The sequence below is a fragment of the Thermobia domestica genome, chromosome 18, assembly GCF_964235325.1.
Source record: "Thermobia domestica chromosome 18, izTheDome1.hap1.1, whole genome shotgun sequence".
Lineage (NCBI taxonomy): Eukaryota > Metazoa > Arthropoda > Insecta > Zygentoma > Lepismatidae > Thermobia > Thermobia domestica.
Window position 1 is genome coordinate 109,786,983 of NC_137471.1, and position 7,203 is coordinate 109,794,185.

At 39.9% G+C, this 7,203-nt stretch overlaps 1 non-coding gene across 1 annotated transcript; it reads right to left on the reverse strand.

The window, feature by feature from the left end:
• Positions 1–1,225: 1,225 nt before the first annotated feature.
• LOC145676241 (5S ribosomal RNA) lies at positions 1,226–1,344 on the reverse strand. Its single transcript, XR_014129337.1, has one exon. It is a non-coding gene; the product is annotated as a 5S ribosomal RNA (ribosomal RNA).
• Positions 1,345–7,203: the final 5,859 nt, after the last annotated feature.

Sequence of the window (7,203 nt, forward strand, 5' to 3'; positions counted from 1 at the left end):
GTGTTAAATGTGTTGTGAATTTTTCTTTATTAGAACACAGTGAAACACAGTTTCTCTTCTCTAATTGACTCAATGCAGAGTCTTTAAGTATCTCAGCTCTGAGATCACTTTGTTGGGGAGCACACCTCAGTTAACACCGCAAGGTTTACTGGTGTGTCACGGCGTCTTCTCTTCTCTCGGCGTTAAACTTCATTCTCACTGCAAGAACTTCTTCTCTGCGGCCTCCCATGAATCAAGTCAGTTTTGTTACTACTTCAAGCGTGCACCCGAGTGCATCAAATGAAAAGCAAGGCAGTTGGCGCGAATTGAAACACGTACTGTAATTTAAATGAAGTCGATAAATCGGCGGACACATCTAATTTTGCTGAACGAGTGAGTCATCATGCCACCAAAAACTAGCGGAAAGGCTGCAAAGAAGGCTGGTAAAGCCCAAAAGAATATCTCCAAGGGAGATAAGAAGAAGAAGAGGAGGAGGAAGGAGAGCTATGCCATTTACATCTACAAAGTTTTGAAGCAAGTGCATCCTGACACTGGCATATCTAGCAAAGCTATGAGTATCATGAACAGCTTTGTTAATGACATCTTCGAGCGTATTGCTGCTGAAGCTTCTCGTTTGGCCCATTACAATAAGCGGTCAACTATCACCAGCCGGGAAATCCAAACAGCTGTGCGCCTTCTTTTGCCTGGTGAACTTGCCAAGCACGCTGTAAGTGAGGGTACGAAGGCTGTTACCAAGTACACAAGCTCTAAGTAAAAATCTTCTTCAAGATTTTTCATTTCAAACGGTCCTTGTCAGGACCAACACATTATTCGAAAGAGTTAAATCACGAAATTTGCTTCATTCTGTTATGTAGAAACACCTTGAAATCCAATTTCTATATGCTGTTAGTAAAAAAGTAAAGCACATAGCGGAGATGTGTCGTGCTTGTATACGAAAGGCATTTACTCGCCGGAGATCTACACTTAGTCATAATAATTTACTTTTAAAAAGTGGTAATACATTCCGTGTTAAGTATAGTAGTAGGTGCACACGGATCGGAAATCAGGTTATTTTAATGTGTCGTGCAAATACACAGGCTGTTAGTGTAAGAAATAGTGGGTATAACGCTTAGAATATCGATTAATCGCTATGAAATAATGTTGATAAATTATCTCTTGAAAGTACTACAAAATTAATGTTTCTAGTATTTTCGTACTTGAAGGATAATGAAATTTGAAAAAGAGATGCCAACAGCACCTGGTGTTCCCAGGCGGTCACCCATCCAAGTACTGACCAGGCCCGATGCTGCTTGACTTCGGTGATCGGACGAGAACCGGTATATTCAGCATGGTATGGCCGTTGGCGAATGCATATGGCTTCGAGTGAGTTATTGTAGCTACGTAGGTTTGTCGGTGAATACTCAAAAAGACCAGCGCGTGGAAAGCGTTGCTAATTGTTTTAAGTAATGCATGATTACGAAATTATCGTGGTGAACGATGTGAGAATATTCGTCTTTGTGAAGAACAAAATTAGAACATTTTTACCAACATTTTTACGGGATGCAACATCGTTTATTTGTTTTTCCAACCGTCTTTCTGTCTTGAGCCCCCGCCAAGTTAACTTTATGGTGGACAAAAACTATGTGCGGTGGGTTACCGCGGGGTTCTCCCGTTTCCTCCCACTTTCTTCATTCCACCAGCATTTCAATCATTTCTCATAATCAGCGCCTCTTTTAGCCTAAGCGGCATAACGTGGGACGTAAAACAAAGATTTCCTTTAGTTGCTTCCTGTCTTGATTACGAGCGCGAAATTTTTTACTTTTTTTTTTCTTTCTTTTGATATTATTCATTTAATAGGACGGCAACACCTTTACGGGCCGCCGCGTCGTCGTTTACACTTCTTCAGCCCATATTCTTTCTGCTTGTTCGTTTTCCGGCATCTTGTTATCACCGCCCGCGGCAATGCCTATGTCTTTCATCGCTTTTTGAAGCAAATCTTTAATAAATATGCACTCTCACATTTCTACTAATATGCATACCCCAGTGGATAGACTGTAACTAGGAAAGCAGAAGCCTGCATATCATATTATTTAACAGTTGAAAGTGAACTGCCATTTTAAGTTTGATTTTGATCAGATGAGTACAGTTCAACTCGTCGACAATTCTGAAGATTCTCGAGGTTAGGGACCATCCATTTTGTGCTTTGTAATGAAAATGGCTGCAGCCAAACTTCTTTGATCTGAATGTAACTTGGCATGATGATACATCTTGACCTGCTCTACAAGTTTATTTAGTATTTTCCGTTGCGCAGGCTTTTGCTTCTCCAGGTTCTCCCATGGAACTGAGAAACGTATTCAGTCGAACTTCTGCGGTAAGTCAGTATATCATCCTGAGAAGTTTGATCGAGATAGCAGAGGTTCGACTATTCGTTTTTCAATTCCATGTGATATTACAACACGGTGAACTAAATTTATATAGAAACACTTTGATTTTGTTTTGTTTTTTGCTAGCATTAAACTGAGAAAATGTTATTCAATAGACAGAGAACACCACTCAAAGAAAAGTACATCATAAGAATATATATATGGTTGCTGTGGTTCTCGGTTTAATTTGCTAGTTAAGAAACTTGCTCTAAATAAGTACATCTTACAGCTGAAAAACTAAGGCAGGCGATAGAATTAAATATAAAGTTATACACTTTTATTTTACGTTTACTAGTGTTGGGTTACTACTGTAAAATAAGTCAGTATATATGAAAGATAACTGTATTAGGTACTATTTTCCACCGGCGGTGTATTCTTGCATAGTGTACTTAATGTTTACAAGCGGGGCGCTACTAGTATGGATGCATGACAAGTGCTATTCAAACTCGAAAACTAACTGGTTTCCACTACCCTTGCTTATACGTATACCCGCGTCGCCTTCGCTCCTGTTCACTTTGGACGCACATTCTTGCTATCGCTCAGGCCCCCAGCTTTCTCCTGTTTTGGCTCCCTTAAATAGTATTCGTGCTTTTTATTGGCCACCTGGCAAAGCACTTGTAATGATTTTACAGCAGTAACTCTAAAATACATGTGTATTACTTTATTTAATTCTGTCGTCTGCAGATTTTTTTTTCCGTACAAATATGCCTTTTCATGCAGAACACTGAATTTTGCCTGTAAATTTTTGAGAATATGCTGTGACGAAACTTGAGCACCGTTCTTCTTTTCTTTCTTATCACGAGTCTTCTTTAGCCTAATGAGCACAATCATCACACGATAACGACTATTCTTTTCATTTAACTTGTAAACAAGTTGAACTAATAATAATAATTGATGTACAAAGGAGAAGTGTCCTATATATTTGAGGTAAAAAATAAAATAAATATACTTCTACTTCATCCGTGTTTACAAAGTTAAATGTTATCGATTTACAAAAAATGGTCACCTATCCACACACTGACCAGGCTCGACACTGCTTGACCATACATATTAAAACATCGGTCCCACTGAATACACAAGTAGTAAGCACATTCACATAAAAATAATTAAGATTACAGTATATAAAATGCGTTAATTAAAATAACAAATGCCTTACCTTATCACAGGCGATCCAAAGCCACTGCACATCATCTGCTACGCACACTATATTCCTCCAATATTTCACTCACTTCCTATATCACGCAACATTAAATATTAATAAAATTCACTTAGCAACATTTTCATTTTTAATCAACAATACGTATAACAATTAAGAATAAAATTAATTGTAAGCACATTGTTATAATTAGAATACTATTTTTTTTCGTTTACAAATATGGGATTAATATAGAGCTGGCAGCAACAATATATACAACTCATCCTGTATGTACCGTAAATCCTAACTTGAGAAGACATCTCTGATGCAAACAATGAGACAAGAAATCAAATACTAAATCCGAAACATTTGGGGTTTATTGAACTTCAATGTTGGAAGATACCACCTTGTCGGTAGTACAAATGTAATATCCTTACAACACGCGGAACTTTTGCCAGGCATATCTAGGAATTTGGGAAGATTATTTGATTTCCTTAATGTGCAATGTATGATTATGACGCATTGTTATGTACACGCAGACGGAACCAGGACAATCTATAGATGACTTTTGCACTGTGTTTGGACAATTTGTTCGCAGAAAGTAACCGTTTTTGTCTATGAATACTTGACAACATGGAAGGTATGAGATATACATTTTATCCGCAAATATTATAATACAAATCATTGTTAGTTTGGTGCATGCGTGAAAGAAAGAAAAGGAGTAGATTTTTGCAGACGTCCGGATATAAAGCGAGAACTGAGAATACGCATCTATAACATCTATTTTCTTTGTGTTAATGATATCGATGAACTAAACGGGGAAACTAAAATACAACTGTTTGCAGTATAATTCGAAGTATAGTCAAGTGCAGAGGCGTACTCAGGGGGTGTCCACCGGGTGCGGACTCCTCAGAAAAGTTCCTAAGTGAACACACATTTGCAAACTTTCTCATTAAATGTAGTTATTAACAGGGAAAATATTGATGTATCATCAATATAAATCTGATCTTACACTTCATCTGTACTCTGTCTGTATCATGTTTTTGTGAAAAAGTAAGTGGAATATTTATCGTGTTTTCGAATGCAGAATAATAGTATATAGACATAGTGGCTTGTAGTATTGGAACCTTGCCCCCCGAAGCTTGGATCCCTTAGAAGAAAAAAAATGCATGTGCGCCTGGTGAAATGGTTAACGAATTCAGTTCACTCGATGAATCGACAGATAGTAATACACATTTCGACAGATCGACATCATTCGACAGATAGAGACATATGAAAGTAGCACAAGAATTAGGCGAAAGTCCGTGCGTTTCCTCAATTCACGTAGGAAACAACAGAAAATATCAACTACCATAAAATAATCCGTATATATATTTAATTTATTTGGAATAAAATAAATATAGAAACAACCTGTTCATATATAACTACGGTAAGTGCGTTAATTGCTAACGTAAGAACAAATATGAAACAAGGCACAAAATAAAAAAGAAAAATAAAGTTAAAGGGAATAAATATTTAGGCTTGATTGTCATTCGTATTAAGAAGCTGGGTAATAAAATGTTAAAATCTACAGAAAATTATGAAATTAAATCAGGATTTGAAATAAAAGTCTATACATTGGAAGTAGGCCAGGGAGTTTGCAAGGCAGATGTGTGCGACACGCGTTACTTTATAGATTCCCTTCATTGAACTATAGTAAGCAGTACGAAGATGGTACTTTGCGTATAATCACAGGAAGGATTGAAGTTAATTACCATGGTAATATAATTATTTATTGATAAGTATTTCCATGTTAAATTATGAAAATTATAAGCACAAGGAGGGTGAAAAAGTAGTGTGACCGACTTAGCAATGACTGAAACATAAAATAGAAAAGCGAATAAAAACAAATGCCTTTTGAGTTATGTGGAATAAAGTTTCTTCTAGCCAGTAAGGAAGAATAGGATCTGGTGCATTCATTGAATACCTGAAAAAAATCGTTTATCAAAATAGAAGGAAACACACTTATCGTTGTGGCAACTACGAACTTCTGTTTACCTCAGCCCGCCTCAGCAAGTGCTTTCTATCCGGTCCGCGCTCCGTAACCAAACTCAACGCTGCCTGCCAGCGGAAAAGACCCGGATGTTAGTTGTAAACAGTGAACCACGCTTGTTTTCACTCCTAACATTTTTGTGTTTTTTTAGGAAAAAATAAACATTTTGCCCTAGAAACATTATAAAACGCAATCGGAACACTGTCGTTACACATTGTGAAAGTTTTGTGACACATAGTGTTGTGGAAGTGATCTAAAAGTGCTTATTTAGTAGCTAGGTTGTAGTTAGTGTGTGCATGTGCATGCCGCGAAACGCACACAACGGGCCTACGCTACAGCACTGACGAACACCCAGTAGTCATAGGAAAGCGCGGACCCGATGGAAAGCACCTTTCTGTGATTGGACAGTTTGTACGAAAAGCTCGACGCTGATTAGCTGAAGCAAATTTCATCCCAGAGCTTCGTATAAAAGCGAAATCTGAGAAACTCTCAGCTCAGTCTGCCCTAGGACGAGGGCAGGAGAACATCGGAGCGGAAAAATACGAAATTAGTGCCCACTCCCCCTGAGAAAATAAACATTTTCCATCCAACTAATTGTAAAGTGTCATAACGAATACGTAATTACAATCTCATATCAAAGATAAATAGTATGCTGTAAATCCAGAGTGCAATTACATAAAGTGCAATCAGTGCCCCAGTGCAATTAACAATACGAGCGGGCTCTAGCCCACCCACCTTATATACAAACTAGAAACTCAGAACAATCCGGCCCTTATTAGGGACACCAGTGAGTAGTGAACATTACAGAACACAAAATAGCCGCAATAATTTCGTTGAAAATCTTCAAAGCAAAGACCTCACGGCGTGCCCACAAGATGTCCCCCCCGGCATCGGTCATCAGGAAGAGGCACCCCCCCCCCACAATACAATGAAACTGCGAAGAAACACAAGGAAGTGCGCTTCACCCCACTGGACAAAGGCCCCCGCCGGCGCCCAGTCCCCATCCCAGAAGAATTCAAATCCCGACCAGACGTCCAGACAACTCCCCCGCCAGAAGCCTTCCCCCCAGCCCCCCCCGAAAACCCCGACTGGCCCAGCCCATCATTCCTCACCACAAGCCAACTAACAAGCAGTGCAACAGATCAGATGCAGAGCCCAGTGGACCCGCCTACGCCCCCCACAGCCAATGACCCCCCCCCAGGTTTCCAAGTTCCCCGGAACCCAGCCAAGCCACAGGAACCGTCACTACTGCCAGTACTGTTCCCAGTAAACAACCGCTTTCAACCCCTGAGGGACCCAACCCCACAAGGAAGAAAAGCTGATCAAGATGTCCCCCCCGAGGATAGCTCAGGAGCCGAAGAAATGGAAGTCACTTCAGAAGGAGGAGCCCAAACACCCCGCCTCCCCAGGCTCGCCGCCCGGAAAATCCCCCCTATATACATCTACGATGTGGTGAACAAAGGCGTCTTCACAAAAACCTTGTCAGCCACATGTTCTGTCCCCCCAAAATATTTCAAAACAGCCGACTACATCAAAATGCACTGTGCCACTGTTGAGGACTTCGCGAAGATCGAAGCGTACCTCAACCAAACAGGACGCTCGTACTCAACAGAGCTCCTCAGAACAGGACGTCC